Source organism: Macaca nemestrina, chromosome 1, assembly GCF_043159975.1.
Source record: "Macaca nemestrina isolate mMacNem1 chromosome 1, mMacNem.hap1, whole genome shotgun sequence".
Classification (NCBI taxonomy): Eukaryota; Metazoa; Chordata; class Mammalia; order Primates; family Cercopithecidae; genus Macaca; species Macaca nemestrina.
In genome coordinates this window covers 23266083-23293421 of record NC_092125.1, presented here as the reverse complement: position 1 = coordinate 23293421, position 27339 = coordinate 23266083, and the positions used below count along the sequence as shown (strand labels likewise).

At 44.2% G+C, this 27339-nt stretch overlaps 1 protein-coding gene across 3 annotated transcripts in view; it reads left to right on the top strand.

Moving 5' to 3' along the window:
* LOC105492957 (LIM homeobox transcription factor 1 alpha) overlaps positions 1–27339 on the top strand; it is a 155380-nt gene that overhangs the window by 61194 nt on the left and 66847 nt on the right. The gene's annotated exons all lie outside the window — the stretch shown is intronic.

Genomic DNA, 27339 nt, shown 5'->3' with positions numbered 1-27339 from the left:
CATCATGTCTTTTGAAATGTAGGGATGGACAGAGCGTGACAGACGAAGGAGGGGAGATATGTTGGGAAATATAGCTAGTTTGATTGGTGCATCAGTTTCTATTTATGTATATGTTTTGAGCGGGATTGCTAAACCAGATCTTTAATCAGTTCTCTAAAGGTTACAACTGTTTCCAACAAACCTTTTCTGGCCAAAGAAATATCTAGAGCGAGAGAAGAATAAATATGCAATATCCCCTCCTGTCGTCCGGGATGGCACCCCAGACCTGGTGTGCAGATTCCAGGCCCATCTGTTCAATTTGCTTCTAACAGCAACATGAACTTTATGTTTATCCTGGTTCTTTTCCTGTCTTCCTCTGGGAGGTCGTTTTCTCCTGGGCATATGCCTGAGACCTGGCACTTGGGAGAATCCTCTCCTTAAACAGCAGGGACAATCTCACCTTTCTGCTGATGGGTTTAATACCTATTGTTTCACCCTATCTCCTAAAAGGGGAGAAAAGTATCTCTACTTCTACACACAAGTACGTGGAATGTACCAGCATCCACTGATCATGCACTTTGATTTCTTTTTTTTTTTTTTTTTTTTTTTTTTTTTTTTTTGAGACAGAGTCTCGCTTTGTCGCCCAGACTGGAGTGCAGTGGCCGGATCTCAGCTCACTGCAAGCTCCGCCTCCCGGGTCGACGCCATTCTCCTGCCTCAGCCTCCCGAGTAGCTGGGACTACAGACGCCCGCCACCTCGCCCGGCTAGGTTTTTTTTTGTATTTTTTTAGTAGAGACGGGGTTTCACCGTGTTAGCCAGGATGGTCTCGATCTCCTGACCTTGTGATCCGCCCGTCTCGGCCTCCCAAAGTGCTGGGATTACAGGCTTGAGCCACCGCGCCCGGCCCGCACTTTGATTTCTGTTAGGTGGCTTTGGCACAGATACCCTTTCCTTGGGAAGGCTGGGATCTTACATCTGGGAGTTGGGAAAAAATGAATCTTCAAGTTTGTCAAAGTGATGTCATTAGGTCATTTCTCTTTAAAAAATATTTATATCTGATTATAATAGGGCTACCTATTTATTACAGCAAATTTGGAACTTATGAAAAAATAATAAAGAACAAACAAAAATTACTTGTCATCTTACAGTCTATAAATAATCACTGTTAATGTTTTGGTACTTAGCCTCCCATGATTTTTTTTCTTTTTTCCTGCCCATATATATTAATGGGGATTATCTTATACATCTTATTTTATAATCTGCTTCTTCATTTAACAATTACCGTGAACACTTTCCCATGTCATTAAAAGTTCTTTCACATTTCCAACATCAGTTTAAACCCTGCATAATATTAAATTGAAGTCTTATACCATATTATACAGGTATTGAATATCCATGATTTCTTTTTAGGTATTTATAGCTGAAACTTACAGATGAGCTTCCGAGCAACACTGATGCATCCTCTATATTTGCATGCAAATGTTATGTGCGTGTGATTTTTTTTTCTTTTGAGATGGAGTCTTGCTCTGTCACTCAGGCTGGTGTGCACTGGCATGATCTCAGCTCACTGCAACCTCCGCCTCCTGGGTTCAAGGGATTCTCCTGCCTCAGCCTCCTATGTAGCTGGGATTACAAGCATGTGCCACCACATCCGGCTAATTTTTGTATTTTTAGTAGAGATGGGGTTTCACCATGTTGGCCAGGCTGTTCTCGAATTCCTGACCTCAAGTGATCGCCTGCCTTGGCCTCCCAAAGTGCTGGGATTACAGGCGTGAGCCACCATGCCCGGCCCGCATGTGATTTTTATAAGGAGACGGACCATGGCTTTTATCAGATACTCAAAGGCTTAACTGCTAAAGGGTCAAAAATAAACAAACTTAGGCAATAATTGTTTAACCTCCATTCTTAGAAGAGAAACTGCCAGGTTTAAATGATTTGTATGTTTTTGAGGTTTCTGATGATTTTGCCGGATTGTCATCCCAGAGGGGTTAGGGCGATTTATACCGCCACCAGCAGGAGCTAAGTGTTCTTGTTTCTCTGTGTCCTGGCCCAACTGTCCAACTATGGCTCACTCTGGGCATGACCTCTTTTGGAATTTATTATCAACCTATTACTGGCTGTTCTGGCACTTTGCTTATAATTTACCATCAAGCATGGTTGAGTTAGTGCAACCGCTGGAGTCACAGCCACTTGAAAATACTGTGCGTGAGTGGTTCAGCTGAAGGAGCCTGGGCTTGTAACTGCAGTATCTAGGTTTGTGTCCCAGGTCGGCGTGGTCACTTCCCATGCAGGGCTGACCAGACAGTGTGGTGGTTAGAAATGCAGTTGCTAGGGTCAGACGCGGTTTTGGTTCCACCTTAGTCCCTACTGATCAGCTGTGTTACCTTGCACAAGGTGTGTAAGCGCTCTGTGTTTCAGTTCCCTCATGTGTAGAACAGGGACCTGACGATAGTGCCCATCTCTTCCATAGGGCTATAATGAAGATAAGTGAGAAAATTAATGTATGGCACTCTCCTTAATATCCAGCATATGGAATGCTATGGCCTGAATGTTTATGTCCTCCCAAATTCACATGTTGAAATCCTAACCTCCAACATGATGATATTAGGAGGTGGAGGCTTTGGGAGGTGATTACACCATGAGGCCTCAGCCCTCTTGAATGGGATTAGAGCCCTTATAAAAGAGGCCTGAGGGAGGTTGGTCATCCTTTCCATTCTGTGTAGACACAGCAAAAAAGCCCTGTCCAGAAAATGGGCCCTGACCAGACACTGAATCTGCCTTGACCTTGGACTTTCCAGGCTCCAGAATTGTGAGAAATAAATGTCTGTTGTTTCTAAGTTGCCTGGTCTATGACATTTTGCTGTATCAGCCTGAATGGACTATAACACAGAACATGTTTAACAATTATGAACTATCATTATTAGGTGTAATGTTCTTAGGTCTCTTTTGCTCTCTGAGTTTTAGTTCAAATGCTGAGAATCACAGCCTTACAGAGCTGGAAAACGTCTTGATAATCTTGTGGCCCAGTTCTCCTATTCTACAGATGAGAAAACTGAGGTAAGAGTAGGGACTTGCTCACAGGGATGTTACTACTACCTGGTTCAGATGGTTATTTTGAGGACCAAATATTATTTGTGAAAGTGCTATTTTAAACGTTTACACATTTGTCCAATGTTAGTTAATTGTGCACTGTCTATATGGCCTGTGAAAAATAAAACTCAAATAGAAGGAACACTCCGTGAACTGGGTCTTATTAAGCCCTTGCTTCCCTGAGGACATCTGGTCTAGTGTCTTGCATACAGCTGTAACACAGTAAGTGTTTTTTTTTTTTTTTTTTTTTTTTTAATAGAATCTCTCTGTCACCAGGCTGGAGTGCAATGGCGCAATCTTGGCTCACTGCAACCTCCTCCTCCTGGGTTCAAGCGATTCTCCTGCCTCAGCCTCCTGTGTAGCTGGGATTGCAGGTGTGCACCATCACACCCGGCTAATTTTTGTATTTTTAGTAGGGACATGGTTTCACTGTGTTTGCCAGGATGGTCTCGATCTCCTGACCTCATGATTTACCCGCCTTGGCCTCCCAAAGTGCTTGGATTACAGGCGTGAGCTACCGTGCCTGGCCCCCAGTAAGTTTTTTTATGAAGACAATGAATGTGACAAGTGGGTAAAGCCCAAAACAAGAGACTGGAGTGGAAAATCTATGGCCCTGGGTTGTATTTGTTTATCTGTTTCAATTCTCTGGGTCTTGTTCATCTCTGAGTCCCAACATATAGCATAAAATTTCAGAGAATGAGCAAATGAATGCTGTCTACTTGGAGGAAATAAAGTGAAATAATTTTCATCCTCAGGCATTTTAATGTACAAACCAGTCAGGCCTGTTAGCTGATAGGTGCACAGACTGATGCCACAGTCTGAATAATCCTGCCACACAGGTGACCCTCCTGGTTGGAGGCCACCCACTCTTCTCCATATGAGCCTTATAGCCACTTCATATGTCTCTCATATCTTTTCCTTCCCTCACTGCCTTTTGATACATAACAACTCCTTCTACTTCTGACTCACTTTCCTGAGCTTTGCTTCCAGCTTTTATCTGTGTGGTTCTCAGAGCTTCAAAAATAAAAACAAATGTTATCTGAATAGGTAACTATGAGTCTTGAGCTACTTTGAAAGACATGTTCCCAGTAGCCACACATTTTTATCCACTTGTTAAAAAAAGAAAAACTCTAGCATCCTATTGGAACACGATTCCAAATTCTGCTTTTTACAGTTGGTTCACTGTGGCACTCTTTTAAAGCCAGAAGTAAGTTAGACTGCCTTCCTGATGCATCCCTGCCTGCCTTAGTCCATGGTGAGCAGGCATATAGTATATTGTTAAGGGTACAGGTTCAAATCCTAGCTTTGCTACTTGTTAGCTGTATGATCTTAAGAAAGTAATTTAAAAATTTTTCTGTGCCTCAGTTTCCCATCTTTAAAATGGAAATGATGCCAGAACCTCTCAGGGTTGAAATGAAGAATAAATGAATCATAAAATTTTAAACCAGTACTTGCCCCAAGTCATTCTGTATTAGGCATTATCATTATTTTCTGGTAGCACTTCTGGCTGTATTCAGAGTCATAGATGATTAGACATGCTCCAGTTTATTTGACTCTAAAATGATGGGCCCAAATTCAGTCAGCTGGAACATGGCAAATTCAGTCAGATGGAAAGAGGCAAGTCCAGACTTTGAACTCTCTTCTTCATCTCTAAGCCAGGGACAGGTATCTGCTGCTACTTTCCATCAGCACTTCACATGCCTTTGATGGGTTTCTCCATTATCATCACATCCTTAAAACCAGAATCTCTGTGTTATATCCTTTTGTATTCCTTTCTGTGCCCAGGACAGTGCTATAGATCAGAAGTTGGCATTTCATCATTAGCTGCTTAATTACTCAAGCATGGGGCTGTGCAAATTGAAACTGTTGCTAAGGTGGAGAATACTGGTGACGTCTGGTGCTTGTAGGGTTAATGGTAATAATCTTAGATCTTATGTTAGTAATTTTAAACCATTTTTAACCATTTTAACTGTAAGCAATGCAGTGGGCAGGTGTACAAAATTGGTAGTATTTAAGCCAAAGCTGGATATAATTTAGCAGAGATGCTGGGGAAAGAACACTAAAATAAAAACTTCATTGCCACTAGACCAGTGTTTCTCAAACATTAGCATGCATCAGAATCACCTGTAAGGCTTGTTAAAACACAGACTGCTGGGTTCCACCATTGAGCTTCTGAGTCAGAAGGTGGGTAGGGGGCAAGAATTTACCTTTCCAACAAATTCTCCGGTGATGTTGGCGGTCCGGAGACTACACTTTGAGAATCACAGTTCTAATGTCTTTTCCAAATCTAAGGATCTATGATCCTTAATAATCCTTCATTCCGTCAGAGTACAATAGGGTCTTGTTATCTGCTATGTTCTCAGCATTTAGCACAATGTCTGATCCATAAAAGGCATAGTAAACTGAAAATGTCCCCCAAAGACATCAGGTCCAAAAGATCTTATAGATATGATTAAATTAAGGGTCTTGAGATGAGGGCATAATCCTGGTTTGTCTGGGTGGGCCCAAAATACTATCGTAAGGGTTTTTATAAATAGAGACATTTTATACACACACACACACACACACACACACACACGAAGGCAATGTGAAGACAGGCAGAGATGGGTGTGATGTGGCCATAAGCCAAGGAATGTTGGCATTATTGGCAGCCGCCAGAAGCCAGAAGCAGCAAGGAACAGAATCTTCCCTTGAGCCTCTAGAGGGAGCATGGCTCTGCTGATACCTTTGTTTCAGTCTAGTGAAAAGGATTTTGGACTTCTGGTCTCTAGAACTGTGAGAGAATAAATTTCTGTTGTTTTAAACCACCAATTGTCAGGTAATTTGTTACACTGACCGTAAGAAATAAGTATAGTAGATAGTCAGTAAACATCAATAAAATGAATACGGGAGCCAGACGTAGACATTATGATGTCCATTTAACTGATACATAAACTGAGGACTTCATGTCTCAGGTCCAAATGTGCAGTGTATGTTTACTGAAAGGGAGGCCCAAGTCTGTCACCTACCTCAGTTTCCTTTCTACTAGCCCAACTGCACAATGAAATCAGACTCCCTAAGGATGGGCCTGTGCTTCACTATTGTTTCAGAAGTACACCAGCCAGGGTTGAAAACTGCCTAGACCAGACTATGTCATAGAAGCTGGCTGATCCTCAGTATGACTGCTGAGAGCTTAAATGCACACCGGAGGCTTTAGAGTTTGCAAAGTACTCCTATCAGATCTAACCCCACAACAGCTGTCTGAGGCAGGCAGAGTGGGTACCATCGTTTCCCAGATGAATAATGAGCCCTGGGAAAAATTAGCTCTCTTGGAGCAGCCAATCCTCCACCCAGACTCAGCCCTCTGACTCCATATCCAGAGCCTCTTGTGCTACATGGCAGTTCCTGCCCTCAGCAGTGATGCGTGATTGTGTGCATCTAATGACTATTCAGGTAAATTCATTGTCAGCCCTGAGATTTTGGACACTGGAAACATTAACATTTTACATACTGAATTACTTTAAACTTATTATGGGAGAAGATTTGAGACCGGGGAGCCTTGGCAACATTTCTTCAGAGGGAGTTTAAACTCATCCCAAACCAGTTCCTGGGGCATTTTGCATCTGACTCTTGGGCTAGACTTGGGTGACAAATGATTCCAAACACATGCTAGAATGCTTATATCAGCAAACGAAGGATCTCCCTTTGGGATAACTAGATCTGCAGTGCCATTTTGCTTGTGTGAATATCCAGGCAACTGGCTCTCTCTCTCTCCCTTGCTCTCTCTCTCTCTTTTTTTTTTTTTTTTTTTTTTTTTTTATCAATAATCAGAGAAAAGCACTTGAGCACACATTTCAGTGACTTTGGGTCAGTGGATTTTAAGGTGAATCAACAATACCCTTACCCCCTCCCAACTCCAGATGGACATATAATCATAGCTTCATAAATGTGACCACAAAAGATTAGATGAAGGCACAGGGCAAGGAGGCTGGAGTCTCTGGTGGGGGTGTTTTGTAAGACACCCCCAGCGGGGGCCAGAAGTCTGTTTGCTCTGCCTGCTTGGCCCAGCTGCCAGCTCTGATGATTCACTCTGCCAATTGGATATTACCTAGTGATTTTTATGGAGTTAAATCTAAAGGAAATTTGAGGAGGAGATCGCTTCCTCTATTTTAATTAGACTTCTGAGACTGTTTGCTTCAAACGCAACTGCACCACCGCACATCTGTAGCAGACTGGCTGCTGGAAGAGCAATAAGGCACCATGAATTTTAACTATCTGGAGAGGGTTATTTGAAGAGCCAGGTTATGATAGCTGCCGCCTGAGCGTGTGTGTGAGCACAGGCGCGCAAACACGCATACACACGCACACACACACGGTATACCTCATACAGATGTTTGAACAGTCCCTGGGGAACACACATTTTCTGTTGTAATAAAGGAAAACACAGTCCTCAGCTGTAACCTAGGAGACATGGGATCCCATCAGAATTGGAATCTTTAACCGCATCTTGGCTGCTTGCAGGACCGGCCCAGGAGGTGTTTTTCTAGCACAGGCTTCACGTTGCCTTGTAGTTCCCGGTGGCAGCCGTGGCCGAGGAGACAGCTGCCTGCTGTTTGCTCACACATAAATCCCTGGGGAGAAATAAGAGCTAAGTGGTTGTTACAAAGGGGTGATGGGTTTGACTCCCATAGCTAGTCACAGACACATTCCTGCCTCTTCCAGACCACACTTTCTCATCCCGAGACACCTTTCTGCCCCTAATCTCTGTGCATGTTTTGGAATCACAGGGCTGGAAGCAGACTCCAGGGGCCACCTACCTGTTTCCCCACTGCTTGTCACTTCCTCATCCAAGCAGGCCCAACCCAGGAGAGCTGTCCATCCCTGTTACCCCCTGGGAAGGGCATAAATATTGTTATCTCCATTTAATAATGTGGTGCTAGAGCAAGGTAGAGAATATTTGTTCCAGGAGAAATGACAGCGGTTTTCAGCCTAGTGACTTGGAGGTGATTTAAACCCCCTCATCTGGATTTGTTTAACACACTTCAGTTTTATTATTCGGTTTTCATACAGGAAGTTAATGAATAACGCAATCTGGCTCTACATCTATGCAACCAAACAAGGCACCCTGGCTGGGAAGCTCACTCTCAGGACAAGTGGACCTTGATTTACACAATAGCAGCATTCCTGGGAAATTGTCTATAAATCAGAATTTTGAAATAAAAGAGCCTTTAGAGAAATATAAGGCATATAGTACGTCAGTCTGTTTTTAATTTTTTAATTTTTAATTTTTAATTTTTTTAGCAAAGCCAAGATCCATCTTGGAACATGAATAATTTTCCCCTAATAGATTTTTAAAGTAAATTTGCTGAGTTAGAGTATTCCTCAATAAAACTCTGTATTAAACATGGCTCACAGGGCTGGTGTGGCCCTTGTAGGAGGTGTTGCCTGGGAGTTGAGTGAATCCTGGAATGTTTCGGCTGGGAGACCTGGGCAGAGGGACCCACCTTCACCCTTCCCAGATGAATAACTGGAGCATACCAGTGCTCTGGGACACAAAGGAACAAAAGAATTCACAGTTGTAACTCACCCTGAGGGCCCAATTCCAGCCCAGTCTTGTCACCGCCTCCCTTTTGGCAAATTACTTCTTGAATCTGGGCTTCTTTCTTTTAAGAGAGGTGTAGTCCGAGCTCCAATTTACCTACCAGGAATAGAGGGAGAGAGAGTTCAGTTTTTTTATTCCTTTGGAGAAATGGACTGTGTCACGTGTGAAGAGGATTTCTAAAGTCACTGGTCATATTCTGCCCCCGAACCATCTTCAGAGTATGATGATTGAATCGGATCAGGTGGATTTTATAGAAGGAAGCCCATTCTCTGCTACTTGGGGCAACTGGGTAGCCAGTGGGGTAGAAGGTAGTGCAGATAATTAGCAGTTTGCTTTGAAGCTCCCGTGTTTCCTATTAAGCATAATAGAGGACTCTTTTGATTTATTCTTTCTATTAACATATTATTAATATTAATTCCCATTGTATTTACTCTCTGCATTTTAATCTGACTGGGTGATGAGAGGGGGCAGAGAGATGGATGAATTAAGCTGGATTCACCTTGGACTCCGTGGTACTCAAGAATTGTTCTCTTTTAGCACCAAACGTCACTGATAGGGTAACATTATCATTTACTTTTTTCTAATTATTTCCAGATACAGTCTTGTAAATGCTCAGAACACCTCGGTGAGGTCTTTAAAATTGGAAAGGGGCTTGTTTTCAGAGCTGAGTAGGCTGGGTTTGAATCCTGGTCAAACATAATCTGTATGATCTCAGGTAATTTGCTTTTTTGAACCTCAGTTTCTTCATCTGTAAAATCACTTAATAGCAATAACCCTACAGTATTCTTGTGAGGATTAATGTACAGAAATGGAATATGCAGAGTTCAGTGCCTGGTACTTGGTGGGCACTCTCCCTTTGACTCTGGATGCTCTCATTTTATGTTTACCAAGTCAGGGGAAACTGAGGCACAGAGCACCAAAGTAACTTTCCCAAGGCAAAGCCAAGTGCCAGCACCTCAGATTCTGGTTCTGAAACCTGTGGTCTTTTGTTGTCCAGATATTGTCAGAATTGGAGTAATTTAGGCTAATACATGGTCCATCAAACAAACTGGCATGTGAGACCCATCCTGTCTCTTCCCTGGCTCCTGTCTTTCAAGTGGGATTTCTGCAGTCTATCAGGGCACTTCCTGCACAGATCCAGAGTCTACCAGGAAGTAAAGGAAGCTGACATTTATTGAGTGCCCACATACTCTGTGCCTTTACATAAATTATCAGACACAAGAAGCCTTCAAGATTGGAATTATTGAGCCTATTTTAAGAGGAGGAGATTAAGATTGAGGGGTTTTAAGTAGCAGGTTGTTCATTCACACAGAGATTGTGAAAGCAGTGGAAGTAAGAGTCAACCCAGGCCCCTGAACTCTGGACAGGGGCTCTCATGCCAATTCCACTTCCCCCTGTACAGCAGCCGCTCAGAGCTCTTGCCTTTCCTTGGATTTTAGCCTGTGAGTCTGGATAAGCCTTGGGCTGTGTTTTCTTTCCTGGCTAAAACGAGGACCTGTAATTTTCTTAATTAACTAGTCTATATCTCTGATCAACACCAGGGAGCAGTGTCACATGGCTGGCAAAAGAAGGATGTCTCATAGCCCCTGTCCTTCCTCCCCACATCCATACCCAGACAACTGAGCCACCACAGATAGACAGGGGTCCATTGGGCCAATAAAAGCATTTGGAAAAGAAGCTTACACGCTTTCCTTAGTAACCCGTTGCTGTGTTTAATAACCCATCCTGGCTGAGAATGCTTCCCTACTTCTAGCCTAAGCACCAGTCCATCAGGCTGAGCCCATTCCTTTTGGTTTGTTCCTCAGTGGAGATGGTGAACAGCTGGTCCTCAGTCTCTGTAATAATCTTCCTGAGGAAGCCCATAAGCATGCGTTCACCTTGGAGATCGAAGGCTTCTCTTGTTTTCTGTACAAGAGGACTTTACTGCAAGACAACACAGAGACACAGAACAGCTCTCAGAACAGAAAAGGTGTGCAGCGTCTCTGAGTTGTCACTGATTACTTTGCAGAACGGGCTCTGATTTTGTGGGTATCATGGGAAGGAACAGTAAGACATGTAGAATCATTGTGTTTAGAACTGGAAGGATTTTCAAACACAGTCTGATTGAACCGTCTCACTTTATAGCTGAAACTCATCCTATAGGGCCCACACTTAAGCTGCATGGATGGGGAAGTGGAGTCTAGAGTTCCTACAGAACTCTCTCCACCTAAGGATTTCCTTCTGGGTGTGCTGTAGGCCAAAACTATGAAGCAGAGGTGAGGATTATTTTATTTTCTTCACTGGATCCTTGCATCCAGGCTGAGAGATCCTTATGCCTTTTGCATATTAATATTTAAAATCAGGGAAACTAAACATGTAATCTTTTTAAGAACAGCACTGTGGATGTGTGGCTAAGGTATAAATTGACATTCCTCCAAACACCAATCACTTCCCATCTGTCATAGCCAGGCAAGGTCATCCCATTTCACAGATAGAGAGACTGAAGCACTCTGGCTCCTAAAGGCAACAACTATACGTGATTTTCCTCTGGCTGTGGCTCTTGGTTCTGGTGGCTATTGCAGGCTGGTCAGAAACCCGAAAATCTCCTGCCATCTCTCCACGTGCTCTTCCTGGTGGGAAAGAACACCCTGATGGAGGCGCTTTTCTTCCCACGAGGGTGCTACGGCGGGTACTGGTCGGCCAATGCTTTGTAAGCTGAAGGACTTCCGTGTTGGCAAACCTGCTTGCGCTCAGCAGACGAGCCTATAAATCTTGCTGAAAACAAATGCTTTAACTAGAGGAGGAAAGTTTAAAAGGCCCTGTGGGCATATTCTAATCACTGCTCACTAATATCAGCTGGCTCAGATTTAGACTGTGCTTGTTCCCAGCGGAGGGGGTCTGGGTAGGCACGGTGTAAAATGCCGCTAGCTGTAATTAACTCTGACCTCCACAGCCTGCCTGCTCACTCACTCTTAATATTAGCTTTGACTCCCAGAATGAACATTCACTGTTTGTTGTTAGGATGTGTTCTTTAAAATTTTTCTTTAGCTGTCCTTCGTCAGTTCCTATTCTAACCTCAAACACACATGGAGCCAAGGTAATCAAGTAGTATCAAATGAAATCAATAATTAGGTAGATTTTGCAGTCTTGGAAAATTCCACCTATCTCAACACTGTTAATAATCCATACATTTACAGCTCACACTTTACAATGTGCAAAGTGCTTTCATATACTTACTTGTTCCTCATGACAGCCCTGTGAGGTGGACAGGGCTGATATTATAGTCATTTTACAAATAAGAAAGAGCACAGGTGAGAGAGGAGATGTGGCTTGTTTGGCATCCCCTGTGCAATTAGGGGCCGAGGCCTGGATTCACATTTATGTCTTTTGACCTCAACACTGTTTCTTAAATACCTGATTCAGAGTGGACCATAGAGATAGATTGTAATGATGAAGGTTGGGGTGAGGGGGAATGAGTTTGTATCTTTACGTCCTGCCAGTCAGGCCATGAGTATTCAGCAATTTCTTTCTTCTGCCTCCTGGCAACAAAGGGGCATTAGAGATAAAGTAAGCATAGGCTTGTGATACATGGCATATTGTGGACAATGAGAGTAATGAGGACAACCCACCTAATGTGTTAAAAACTAAATGTTTGTGTTTGTGTATATTTGATTGGTTAGAAGACCATACATTTGAAAAATGTTTTGAGAACCTGCCATGTGCCAGGCTCTGTTTTAGCCATTCAGACATGATTTCTCTACTTATGAAGTTACACTGGAGTTGGAGGAAACAACCAGGAATAAACAAGCAAATGAGAAAAGCAATGCTATGCAGGGCATGTGGTAAAGTGACCAGATGGCTACATTAAGTTGTGTGGTTAAGGAAGACTCTTTTGAGCTAAGAACTGAATGTCAGGAGCTATTCACATGGGGGATGAAGATGAGTGTGGGGACAAAGAAGAGAAAGAGGAAGAGGAGGAGAAAGAAAAGGAATAGGAGGTTCCAGGCAGAACATTTGACCAGTGAAAAGTTTTACGTTGAAAACGAGCTTGACATACAGTCATGTGTTACTTAATGACTGGGATTCATTCTGAGAGATCTGTTGTTAGGAGATTCTGTCATGTGAACATCACAGATTGTACATACTCAAACCTAGATGGTGTAGCCTGCTACTACACATTTAGGCTGTATGGTAGAACCTATTGCTTCTAGGTTACAAACCTGTACAGGATATGACTGTACGGAACACTGTAGGCAGTTTTAACACTATGGTAAGTATTTGTGTATCTAAGCATATCTAAACATAGAAAAAGGACAGTAAAAATACGATATAATAATTTCATGGGTCCACCATTGTCTACACGGTCTGTCATTGACCAAAGTCTTTATTCAGCTTATGACTGTAGTTGAGGCATGGAAAGAAATTGGTGCGCTGGAGCTGAATGAAAGAGTGTGTGGGACTTGGGGTTGAAGACAGTGGTGAGAATCAAACTGGAATATGTTTTATAAGTCAGAGTAGAGGTTTGGGTTTTCTGAATCTATTAGGAAACCACTGGAAAGCTTTACACTGAGGACTGATGATTTACATTTTAAAAAGATTACTCTGACTGCCTTGTGCCAGTTTATGAAGGCAAGGGATGGAGGTAGCAGTGGAGATAGTGAGAAGTGCAGGAACTCTGCACATGATTTGGAGGCCTAACAGGGCTGGCTGAAGACTTAGAAGTGGGGTGAGGGGTAGACAGGAACCAAAGGTGACTCCTAGGTAGATGGAGACCCTACTAACTGCCATGTGAATGAGTGGAAGCATGGATGGAGGCATAGCAAAGGGTTCTGCGTGGCCATGTGAAGCTTATATATGTGTCATAAAGTTGGCCTTCATATCTGAGGGTTCCAGAGCCGCAGGTTCTGCATCCATAGATTCAACCAACCATGGGTTGAAAATATTTTTAGAAAATAACAATACATAAAAATAATACAAATTTTAAAACAATATTGTATAACAATTATTGACACAGCATTTATGTTGTGTTAGGTATTATAAGTAACCTAGAGAAGAATTAAAGTATACAGAAGGGTGTGCATAGGTTACATGCACGTACTACATTTTATATCAGGGACTTAAGCACCTGAGAGTTTTGGTGTCTGAGGGGCTTCTGGAGCCAAACCCTTGAGAATGCTGAGGGGTGACTATATGTCTAGGTGGCGATGTCAAAGAGGCAATTGGATAGCATGAGTCTGGAATTTAGAAGAGTGACTAGAGATAGAGATTTGGGTTTTATCAGGCTATAGGTAGTATTGGAAACCATGAGTCTGAATGGATGACCTGGGCAGATAGTGTGGAGAAAGAAGAAACAAGCCTGGGGCCCAGGGGTCAGTGCCCAACAGGAAGCAGAGTAGTAAGGCTGTAGTCTGAGGTCTGGCACGTGCCAATGTATTTCCTTCTCCCTGTTGTCTGAGGTATCTGTGCTCCTAACCACAGTTGGCCATTTCACAACTGGGGGTCATTGATCACAAGAGAGCTAAGTAAGAAATTGATTTATCAGTGAAAACTCATTGCCATCTCTGGGGAAAAATCATATGGATAATCTAAAAGTCATCAGAATTGCTGGCCAGTCAACAGGTAACTTTCTGGACATTTAGCAATATGCTAAGCTGTATAGCTTCATTTTGAAAGGACAGTGCATTGTGGCTTCACACACACACACACACACACAAACACACTATTGCCTGTGTGTACAGTTGGCTAAGTGGGCAGTCTTTAGCAAACAGTCGCTGTTTACACATAAATGCACACATTGATCTCCTGCATACAGTTGCAGCCATCATTCATAAAACCTGCTTTCCTCTCTGCCTATGGTCAGCCTGAAACCTTTCCTCCAGTGCAAGCTCCCTCATCTTCACCTCGAGAAATCCTGGAGTCTCTTCCGTCTCCTGGGGTTGGAGCTGGACTTTATTGCTAAACTCCATGCTCAATGTGTTTCCTGGCCTCCATGTTTGCAGTGATCACCACTTAAATCTACCAGACCTGAACTGAAGAACATTTAGGTCACAGGTCCAAGGAGACTTTGCTCCTAATCCCGATGGAAGCCCTGGTCTGTGCTTTAGAGTTGGGTATGCCAGCTCAGCTGATACTTTTCAGTGGGAGACAAAGATTTAAGGTGGTCACATGTAGGAAATTCAAGAACTAAATAGTCCTGGAAATTTTTCAGAAAGCTTAATGTCTTGTATTTCTGCTTTTTTTTCTCAGAGGCACTAAAAGTGCCTTCTACTCCTTTTCCCATTCACTCCTGAATGAGAGGAATTGTTTTTCTCATTTTATAGGGGAGAAGGTTCTTAACACAGAATCTTGCTTGAGGTCACAGAGTTAGCAAGGAGTGTCAGTGGGACTCCAGCCACCAGACTGCTTCTCTATGTTCTGGGGTAGGGTGGTGCCACCTTCTGCAGAAAATGAGTTGATCTCAATAAATTTGTAAATAGTGTATCCATCAGGATCATAATCTGGTCTCTAGACCTTAAGTTTCTGCCCCCATTGACTGTTACAAAGGCCCCATCCAATGCACAGATCCTGGGGAATTTGAGTAAGGGATCACTGGGACACCATGCAGTGGGGGTGGGGTGGTAAAAAAGAGTGGAAGCTGCATTGAGTAATAATAAAGTTCAGTACTGTTTCTGTTTGGCCCCAGATATGTAAGTCTGCTTCCATAAGTTTGCTACTTCTACCTAGTCTTACACCGTATGCAATAGAAAACCAGACTAAACCACAAATGCATGCCACTAGTTTATCAAGCTGGCTTTCTGTATGGGTGCATGAATACTAATAGCACTAATGATAACTATTGTTTAAAAAATAACAGTGATGATCGCAAAGCCAAAGAAAATTCCTCAAGTTGAGTTGTTGGGACTGTAGAAATAAACAGTCTAATACAACATTGAATAAATACGTGAAGTGTCACAATGGTGAGACATAGAGGTGAATCCCTGAACGCTCCCCTTCATCTTTAAGAAGTCAGCCCTCAGCCCACTGAAGAGGGCTGGCTTCAGATGATGGCTCCTCAGGGTGGGGTACTTTGGGGTGGGAGACAGTTGTTTTTAAGGGTTAGGATCAAATTTAAAAGCACCACCATTTACCTTGGTTGCTAAGCCTCCCTGAGCCTGAGGTGAGGAATTCTGATTGGCAGAATCTGTAGGAATTTAGACAAGGGGAGCAGCACGGAAAAACGGGAAGCTTAGGATGGGGACTCTGGCTGCAAAGCAAGTCAGTGCTTCAATAAGCCCGAATCTGCTGAGAATACATTTTACGAACATGCAGCTAAGTTGGCTGCCTTTGTTTGGGGGTTTGTTAAGCATTATCTAAAGAATGCCATGGTTCAGCCTGCTCGGTGTGAAGCCTAATTCTTCCCCTTTCTGGAGCCACAGCCTGGTGTGTTCAATTTTTCTCTCTCCGTAGGACTGCAGGCTCTCTGGTACTCCAGCCAAAAAAACACTCATATTTTAGCAAGCTTAGTCCCAGTCTGGTTGCCAGGCAGTAAAACGAGCACTTGCCCGCCCCAGGGAGAGGGGGACCATGAGATGGAAAAGGGTCATGTAGACGACTCACTCAAGCCCTCCCCCAAAAATCCCCACTTGAGAATCTTTGGGGCAGTTGATATGTTTATTGATGTGGAGAGACACTGCCACATAAGCCCAAATGGTGGCCATTTGTCGGAACTAATAATACAAATTATTTTTATTATTATCGAGTCACTAATAGCAGGATAAGTTTGCCCTATGCCATTTCTGTAGCCCTAGATATACTCAAATGAATAATGTTGTTCTGGACAGGCAGCATCAGCCCCATTTAACTGAAGGGGAAACTGAGGCATAAGGAAGCTGAGCTTCCCAGACAGAGAGGACAGAGTCAAACATTAGCACCAGCCTTCTCTCTTGAGGGCAGATGGCATTGTAGATGGAATTAATGCCAGTTTCTCTCTTGGATCTTCTCTCAGGTTCCCTTGTGGTAGAAAAGGCTGTAAGAGGGAAAATTAATACAATGAATTTCAGTCCTGGAAATGCCTAACTCTGAGCGTTATTGCAAAGAGGGTGCTGAACTGGGCACTCTGGTGCTTCTTCCAAGGTCACCTGGAACAGGAAACAAACTTAAGGCCTGTGTGTGCTTGCTGACCGCAGAGGCAGTTATTGGGGACAAGGCCTCTTCCCACTGGATGAAGTCTCCATCCACTTATTTCTCACAACCACAGGAGCCCCTGCAAAGGATAACAGATGTCAGACTTTATTGGACAGGTTTTGTAAGTTTGCAATCCAAAGTGAAAAGGCTCATAATTCTATTCTGGAACTCATTGATGAGGGAAAATGTATTGAATACTCACAGGCTATATACGGCTGGCAGTAGAAGTTTAACTTCAAATTTTGGACTCCTCCAAAATTCCAGAAAATGTCCCCATGAACAGAGAGAAGCCTACCTTCTTTGACGCAGAGCAGCTCTTACCTAGTGCCCTCCTGGGCTGAGGTTCCCTCAAGGTGTTGTATAACAAGTCTGACCCTCAGCCCCTGGCCCTTCCGGGGTCCTTCCCTGTACCTTCTCTCAGCCTTCTGGGACCTCAGCAGCACTGGGTGCAGGGTTAATGCTCCAATTCCACCCTGTCAACCTCTTTGAGTGGCTTCCTGGCAGGTGAGTTTTCTCTGGGTGAGAAGTAGGCTTTTGTTGTGTTGTGCCTGAGGCCTTGCAGTCCCCTGGAGGAGAAGGTGTGCTGAATTTCAGTCCTGCCACCTCCTGTACAACTGCCACTCAAACTAGGAGGTAGGCCTGAAGAAGGTGGTTGTGGGCTGTCCCCGGGGTTTATGGAGCAAGTGAGGTTCAGAAAGACTGCAGGTAAGAGGGTGGATGGGGAAGAGAGAAGAGAGAATGCAGCAGACAGGAAGGAAATAAAAAACCTGTGGCAGTGAAAATCCAGTGTTTGATTAGGAACTTGGCACCATGTACTCAGTGCCAAGTAGTGAGAGAATGTGAGAAAGAGGTTACTCCAAAAGAAAGAGGAAAGCTGTCAAAGAGGGAGCTTAGATTCTGGAAGCTCTTCATTTTTTCCTGGAGTAGCTGCTGAGCTACGGGAGCATGTGCCAGACACAGCTCTTGACTTTCAGTGTACAAAGATGAGTAAGTCATAGCCATGCACTAGATGTTGGTAGCAAGCTGTCTTCGTGACAGTTCAAGTTTGTGAGGTCATGGACCTCTCTGAGAATATGAAGTAAACTGGGACAGGACGTCAAGGTGGTTATGAGCAGGAGCTCTGGAGTCAAGTGGCCTGCGTTTGAATGCTGGCTCTACCACTTATTAGCTAAGTTATTTAATATCTTGGCACCTCCATTTCCTCCTTTTAAAATAGAGGTTAAAAACAATTTATATCTCCTATCCAAGGATTAAATTAGCTGATATGTATTAAACTCTTAGAATAGCAACTAGCACACAGTATTGGCTGTTACAACTATAGTTATTCTCAGAAGTTCACATAAAAACACATAAAGCTATGTAATTTCTGGGGGTCCATAGACCCCCCTGATGCTCAACCATACAGTCCCCTAGATAAGAACTCCACTTTATTTCTTCATTTATGTCACCCAGCAAAATGAAAGAAGCCTCATTCTTCTTGCCCCAAATGACACCAGATCCCCACCTTCCCTTCTCTGCTATTTTAGCAGCAGGCATTTTAGGTGCTATGTGGAGCTGTAGGGGTTGAGGCTGGAGTACTTTCAACAGAAGGATCAGATCTGCCCGTGGCCAGCCCTGACAGAGCAGGGGATTCCAGGAATCTGAAGCCCAGAGAGGGCTGGTAGAGCAAAGGCAGACTTGGGTTTTCCTGGCAGTCAGGTGCTTTCCATGATTTATATGGTGTAGTGACAACTCAGGATAAATCTGTCTCTGACACTAACATACATTTGCCCGTGGAGAGAGAGAGTGTCAAATGAGGGAAGCCCCAGTGAGTGATATTGGAATACTCTGTGACCCCTGAACAGTCTCCCAGATTCCTGCACAGCCCTGGAATGCCCCTTCCCAAGCGGGGGGATTTGGCAGAGATGTCTTCTGGAAGCTGGCGCTCCTGGTAGTGAGCCCTGGCGGAGAGTGAGGAGGTGGGACGATGCCAAGACAACTTCATCGAGTGGACATGCCACCCACAGAGCCTTTCTGACCCCCCACCTTCTATGGCCAGTGTCTTCCTACTCTGGCTCACCCTGCATTTGCGGTCCCACTAGCCCAGTAAACTTGCTGTACCCTCCTTACGTGCACCTTTCACCAATAAACCTATGCAAATTCTTTTCTTGGGCACTCACCATTCCTGTGGCAAACAGTCAAATGGAAGTCCCCAGAGCTGTTGTACTCTTGCACCCTGCATGTCGCTTCTACTGCTCAATTGTTCCCTCTCTTGAAGCTGCTAATAGTTATTGACACGATTGTGGCATGCCTTACATTTGGCTGATGGCAGTCTTCAGAGCCCAAATCTTGGGCTGAGGTGAGTTCCTCCCTTTACCTCTCGGTATCTCTTTACTGTTCAAAGCCCTGTTTCCCCTCCTGTAAGTTGGAGTTATCAGCAATAATGATAACAATATCCAATTACATGTACAGAGTTCCTATGCACCTCATAAAGTGTGTTCGCATGCGTTATCTTACTAATGCTATCCTCCTTCTTAACTTCCTAAGTGTATGCTTTTTTCCCCCAACTCCTCTCTTCAGGTCTGAGTTTACTTCTTCCAAGAAAGATTAACATCAGCCACATTTACACAATTTTTTTTTTTTTTTTTTTGCTTTTCTTTACAAGTGCTGCATCATGTAGTATAGCACTGTCCAATGTGACTTTAGTGGCCCAGTCAGGACAGGGGGATTCTAACCTCAATTTTTGAGTACTGTGTTCACCCTGGCTTGGAGCGTACGGTTGTAGGGCCACTGCCTGTTCATTCTCCTGAGGCTGGAAATGGGAATTGCTATCAATCGTCAGGGTTGCATGTACTGATTCTGTCTGGGACCTACAGCTACATGGTTTCTGCCCGGGCTTTGCCAAAGATAGGAAGGGTGAGGGTGGAGAGACGGCTGCCTCAGCTGGAATCTTTTTATGTTTAAAGAGCTCTTCATCCTCAGGGGTCTGTTTTTAAAATCCCAGCAGGCTGTCAGTATCAGACAAGGAGGAGCTTGTCTCAGCGTTCAAGACCTCTCTATCAATCAATTGATTGGTCAATGAGCAGGAAAAGGTAGAGAGGCTTTGCCAAAATATGCGGTGATCCAGGAGTTGAAGTTTGGCAAGAAGAATCAGAAAATGTATTCTCAGGATTGTAGCCAGGGATGATGCACTCTGAAGGGGCACACTTGATTTTTCCTTTCTTCATGACATCTCGGGCCCCTCCCCCTCTTCCTCCTGCCAGCCTCTGGGATGTGTGTGTCCCATCACTCACACTCCAGTTTTCCTTTGTGAAAACTCAGCGACATTCCCAAACACAGTTGTGGCCGTCTCCTTGCCTAGCCCCAGTCTGCTCTCATTCTCTGAGTTGGCTGGTGTTCAAACTCACAGGGAGGAAGACACGCACACACACACACACACACACGCGCGCGCGCACACACACACACCCCAGTGCCATAAAAGCTCTAGAAACCAGAGGCATGAGAGCACAGTCCTCCCAGTTGTCTTTCCTGTATGCTACACATTTTCATCCCTATACTTTTTTCTCCCCTTGCATCTGCCTCCTCCCCTCCACCAGCCCCCTTCCCATCCCAAGAGTGATTCAGTAGCTCTTCTTCCCTGGAGAAGGATTACTTCATGTTTGATGAATGGATTTGCTGTAGAAGAAAAGGAAGGGGGTTTTGCCAAGGAACTGGATATGATGGGGGGCAACAGAGGGTAGTTGAGGGGGACCCAGTAAGTGTATATGGGAAGGAAGGGTATATGAATATTGGGAGATGACTAGAAGTTACCTGGAAGTACGGAAACCTCTGTCACCCCAGTCAGATTTAGTGTGATGGCCTTTGGTATTTTTGTTGGGATGTTTCCCACAAATGCGAATGAGCAGTTGTAGTGGGCTCTCCAACAAAGCCCAGACTGCTGCTTATTGGGGGGTGTTGTTCACACTTGCTAATGAATAACTGCCATTAATGTATTAATCAGCAAAGTCAAACAAGTGCCTGGAGGGACCCAGAAGCAAATTACTTGCTTGATAGAGGCTCTAGCCTAGGACTCGGGGCTGTTGGGTGCTGTGAGGTGCTGTGAAGTTGGGAAGAGTTGAGTTCTGTGCACTTCAGGGGCAATTTCAGATGTCAGTCTGGCTGTGTTTGATCAATGGGAAGCCTCATTTACTGGAAACCATAGGGTTCCTTGTGTCATTAACTCCAGAGCTCCTACGAACCTATGAATCCTGTATTTAAATTAAAAATTAAAATAAGACAAAAAAAAATTCACCCTGGCAAAATGAAATCATGCTAGAACTCATATTCCCTCAAACAGGTGAGAAAATGGGAATTACTACCAATTATTGAGCACCTACTATGTGTCAGTCACTGGGCTTTATTGTGTTTAATCCTCTCAACTACCTTATGAGGTAAGTGTTATTATTTCCATTTTACAGATGGGGAAACTGAGGCTCAGAGAGGTTAAGTAGCTCAGGGTTGCCTGTGAATGGGTTCCCACCAGTGTTTCACCTCCAGGGAAATTTCATGTTTTACCTTCATGGCACGTTACATCCGTGACCACCATGGCAACGATGCCATAAAGTTTCAAGGGACATAGCAGCCCTGAGGCTGAGGCTGGAGACTGCATCCCACAGCTCTTTATGATGGTGGTGGCCATCCATCAGTCCCACTGCCACTTCTGATTTCTGCAGTAAATACTCACTCCTGGAGGCCAGTGCTAGGAAGGTGGATTAGCTAAGGGCTGTTTGGTCATTCCTTAGCTCTCAGAATCAGCAATAAGTCCTGGCTTCTATGCCCAAAAACCGAAACCCCAAATTAGTTCAATTCATTCCAATCTAAATCAATCTGGCCAACATTTATTAAGTACCTACTGTATACTAAATACTATACTATGTTCTGGGAGTACAAAAATGAATGGATTCCTCTAGAGACACAATGTAGTGAGAGTGGCAAATATAAATATTTATAAATATTATAACATAAACCAGAGTAGATGTGTAGAATATTCCTTGAATACAAAGATTAAAATGCAAATACATATGTGTGTAGAGGTATTGGCAATGGGCGGGGGTAGCCAAGGAAGGCCATAATTGGACCTGAAAGGTAGAGAAGAGAGAAGACGTCATTCCAGAAACCCAGGCAGGTGTGCACTGCCCAGGACCCAGGACAGATGCATTACAGTCAAGCTAAGATGAGATTATGTGGTCACGCAACCTCTGCATACCCAATTTCCTAATCTGTAAAGCAGGGATGACAATTGTGTTTGACTCAAAGGATGGCTGTGAGGAATGAATGATGTAGTCTAGCAGCTTGAGGAACGTCTTGGGCATGTAAGGGTTGGTGAGCATGATGATGGCCACATCTCTTGTCCTCACTGGGCACTACTTGTGGCAGCTCCCCATGGTCCTGTATGCCCTCCCACGGGTGCCTGATGTGTAGTTGGCCTTCATTAAATGTCCTCTTGTACCGTCATCTTGAACTCTCACCTAAATCTTGTATTGTCACTTAGTTTTTTTCATGTAAATGCTTTGCGCCTCCAGCTAAATGTTAGATTTATCTTGGTAAGGACAATATATGTTTTTGTGATACCCATAGCATGGGGGAACTTGATACAGTGGATGCTTCATAAATATTTGTTTATTACAAATAAGATGGCATATAATAAAGTTCTGAATTGTGTTCAGTGGCGGGGGGGCGAGATTCATATCTAAGGAGACAAAACAAGATAAGTGCTCAATATACAGGAGCCCAGATGGGAAAGTGAGGTCTCAGTGGACAGGCTCCAAGGGGTTCCTAGTTGGTTCACCTGACTTTCTTGACAGATTGTTTTCTCCTTCGAGTTGCCTGTGTGAATTGGCTGTGTGAATGGGCTTTGTATGGATGCAGACTGTGTGTCTTGGGACTTGCCGTTAGGAGGTGCCTACTGAGGGATATTGGGTTGCTTGAGAAGATGGCCAAGTGAGCCCCCTTCTGCAGACCACACATGCTAGTCACTTCTTGGAAGGGCTTGGAGTATGAGTCCCAAGTCATGACAGGTCATTCAGTGACTATGCTGGCATCAGATATTCCTTCTCCAAGTGGTTGCTCAGAAAGAGTTCTCTGTCAGCCAGACACAACACATCTGCACTTACCCAAAGAGCAGTTCAAGGAATTACTCCAGAGACGTCCTCAGTAGTGCTCTTACCTGAGCCAAGAGAGCACTTAGAGCTCCTCCCAGTTCATATCTCCAGCTGGATTGGTGCAAATTCAAACCGTGAATGCTTTTCCTGGGACAGATGGGAATATGGAATGTGGAGGCAATGCACAGGCTCCTACTTCCCTTTCATGCTGCCAGGGATGTGCTTATTAATGCCTCTCTGTGGTCCATGGTAGAATGTTGATGGAGATCTAAGTCCTTCCTTCCTCCCAGCTATCTATGTTGTCTGGGGACTTCTCCAGGCTGCATTCTAAGCTGAGGGCCTTGTTAGCCCCAGGTTTACCCTCACTAAACCACACCATCAATAACTATTGCTCATAGACCTTATGCAGACCCGTAGCAAACCACTCTGACTGCTCTGGGTATTCTGGAGCTACTGGGTTTCTGTGTGGCTCTTATTTCAGCACTCGCTGGGCAATGAAATGCAGCCAGCAGACTTCAGTTCATCCTCTTCCTTCCACACTTTCCTGACATCATCTATCCCTGCCCCCACAGCCCCGATCCTCCCAAATCTCCACTATGGTCGTCGTTCTGTGTTGATAGAGGGGTGCACACCCTTGGGCCTGGAATGTGCCCTTGTTTGGACCCAGTTGAGGTGGAAACAGACTGAAGGGGAAAGCAGGGAAGGAAGTAGTGAGGGTCTCTTGCACCACTTGGTTGCCACCCTTACTTTGCCCTGATGCTTTCAATGAGTGAATGAGGGTGGTTGATGCTTCAACCACCAGTGTAACCAGATCTCTGTGGGCTCTTAAGAAATGGAGCTCTCTTCAGCAGCAAATGTTTGCAATTAACTTTAACATATGGTGGAATTTGTTTTTGTGTTCGTAAAGTATGATAGGCAGTGAGGATCTGGCAGGGAATGCATCCAGCTTGTCATGCCCTGGGCCTAGCTGATGGCAGGGATCTTTCTTCTCAGTTTGGAGCACGAAGCCCCTTGGTGGGCAGTGTGGTCTTAGATGAGTCAGCTGGGGCCCTGAGCCTTTCCTCTGGCTTCGCACATCCTCCTTCTCCCAAGTGTTTCTACCTGCCCAGCAGTAAGGGAAGAGTGTGGCTCTCTTCCTATTATGATGGGGATCAGCAGTCTCTAGCCTTGGTGACTGTGGCTTCTCAGTCTTGGCCACTGCCCAAGACCTGTGCTGTTGGTCCACTGCACCCTCAACTGCAGGGAAGTCCTGCAGGATCCATGTACTTTGATTAGCTCTAGGAATAGGAATCACAGATCAGCTCTGTGGCCAAATCCCAGGTGAACTATATGAGTTTAGGTTTTGGGCTTCAACTAACACAAAACTAAATGAACAGAGGCTTAAACCAATAGGAGAACTATTTTTACTAAACCTGAAGTTTGGAGGTATGTGATACTGTGTTGGTTTGGCAGTTCAGCAATGTCATCAGGGATCCAGCCTCTCTCTAAATTCCTACCCTCTATCTTTGGGATGTTGGTATCATTGTCTAGTTTGCCACCTAATACCTGCATGATGGCTTCTCATCCTCATAGGACAGGGTCCAAAGTGTGAAGGAAAGGTCCAGGACTTGGGGGTTCTTCATTGTTTGCTTCTTACTCACAGAGGAAAAAATTCTTTCTTAGCAGACTTGCCCTTATTTCTCTTTGGCCATAGCTGGACCACGTGTCTTCCCCAAGGCCAGCACTGGCAAAGGTGAAAGAGATGGGTTGGCCTGGCTAGGATAAATTAGGACTCATCCCTGGGGTGGGAAATATTGCTACCTAACAAAGTCAGGGTTCTTTTTGCAGGCTAGAAAGTAGTGATTGGGAGGGAAATGGCTGTTGGGAAGGTCACCAACAGTGTCTGTTGCAGTGCGGCTCCACTGTTGGAAGAGGAAATTGTCACTGTGATGCTTGAAACCATCAGAAAAGGAAAAGTCATTCCTGAGAAATGAAAGGCATTGGGATACGGGATCCCAGTGGTCCACACTTTTCCAGGATTCTTTCCCATCTGTCCTGTGTGCTGGCCCTAACAGAGTATTTTTCCCACAGCGTTCTTTGCTCAAGTTATCCTTATGCTAAAAAATGTGTTAAGACTCCCCATTTCCTATAAAATAGAGATTGAAGTCAGCACTCAAGGCCCTCCTCCACCCCACTCAAACCAACCTCAAATCTGGCAGGAAATGAGAATTTTCTAAAACATCTTGATACTCCCCTCTGCCAAAGAGGTATCAGTCAAGCTGGTTCATTTTCTAACTGTTTGACACACCTTGAGTGGCTTTTGGCCTGTACACCCTTGCTCACTCTAGGGTCTCCACCTGGCTTGTCTGAACATATAACTTGGCCTGCTCAGATTCTTATTATTTAAGGCTCCCATTTAAGTTATCATTTCCCTTTAGAATACTTCCTTGATTGCCCCCACAGGAGTTTCCCGTGTCTCCAAATTTCTCTAGCCTTTGTTTTCAGTGTACCCACATGAGACACAGAATTGGACAGCCATAGATGATCTTCTGGGGGGTATGAGCCTTGAGATGACTCTTGAGGGCTGGGAAGGATTTAGGCTGGGGGAGAGGACAGAGCCATGCCAGGTAGCTGGGGGCAGGATAAGCCTGTCTATAAGAATGCACCAAAGTCTTCACTTTCCTACTTCGGCCTTACTTTAAGGCATCTTAGTACTTTTTCTCCAGGAGCATATAAACTTGGCTTATGGCTACCATGTGTGGATAGCACAGATAGAGGACATTTTCTTTCTTTTGTTAAAATATATATATTTTAAAGTTCTGGAGTACATGTGCGGGATGTGCAGGTTTGTTACATATGTAAACGTGTGCAATGGTGGTTTGCTGCACCTATCAACCCATCACCCGGGTATTAAGCCCAGCATTCATTAACTCTTTTCCCTAATATTCTCCCTCACCGACTCTCCTCCCATAGGCCCCAGTAAGTGTTGTTCCCCTCCCTGTGTCCATGAGTTCTCATTGTTCAGCTCCCACTTGTAAGTGAGAACATGCAGTGTTTGGTTTTCTGTTCCTGCATCAATTTGCTGAGAATAATGGCTTCCAGCTTCATCCATGTCCCTGCAAAGGACATGATCTCATTCCTTTTTATGGCTGCGTTGTATTCCATGGTGTATATGTACCACATTTTTTAATCCAATCTACCATTGATGGGCATTGGGTTGATTCCATGTCTTTGCTATTGTGAATAGTGCTGCAATGAACATAGGCATGCATGTATCTTTATAATAGGATTATTTATATTCCTTTGGGTATATACCCAGTAATGGAGTTGCTGGGTCAAATGGTATTTCTGGTTCTAAGACTTTGAGGAATCTCCACACTGTCTTCCACAATGGTTGAACTAAGACATTTTCATCATCGTAAGAAGTTCTATTGGACAGGGTTGATCTAAAGGGACACCAGGAGAGGTGTATAGTGCAGTTGAAATTCTGGTATCTTTTGGTGCAGGGGCAATTCCTGCATTTATTCTATTAGTTTGCTGAACTCTGATCTGCAGTGTCTATGATGAGGATGGAAATGTAGGCTCTGTGCAAACAAACCTTAGGGAAACTGATTCTCAGCAGGATATTCTAAGCAGCCCTGTTGTCTGCCCTGGGAGAGATAACACCCTCTGGTGGTAGTCTCCAAATTGAGAGTCTAAACTCATTATCTCACCCTCTTTTGTCCCAGAGCCTCCAAGGGACTGAAATGTGCTTGGTGAAGTGATGGGAGTAAGTGGTGAAACAGGAAATCCATCTCTGGGTAGCTCTTGGTGGGCCTTTGGAGGCCTAGCCAGGGATGAAGTAATGAGTCTAGACTCTAGAAGAGGCCACATGCTCTGTCCTATTCCTTGGCTTTGTTTCCAGTGCATAGAAAGTATAGCTCCACTTTTGAAGATTTTTATGTTGCCTGGCATATGGTCTTTGCAATGGCTTTCAACAATTTTCATAACAATGTGAAGCACATCTAGACAGCTAAAGCCTGACTATCTGGATAACCATGTACTACTTTAGAAACTGCTTTTAGAGATATCTCCTCATTTGCTGCTGTTGACTGGTGCATGGGTGTCACTAAGCCCATTTTACAGTTGAAGACATTCAGGCTCAGAGAAGTTAATTACCTTGACTAAGGTCACACAGCTAATAAGTGGTAAAGTGGGACCTCGAATCCAGACCTTTCAGTGCTCTTTCTGCTATACCATAGCTGCCCTTAAATACTAGAAAAAGATATTTTAAACATACCTCCATCTTACTTACTATGTGTACATATTGGCATTAGAGGTGGGAATATTTACTAGTGATCTTGGTAACAGCATCTCTCAATGCCATTCCTAAGGCCTCAACATCATGCATGTGGTTTGAGGTGCAGGGCTTAGTTTTTCCAGTCAGTGTGCTCACTCCTGAGCCATCT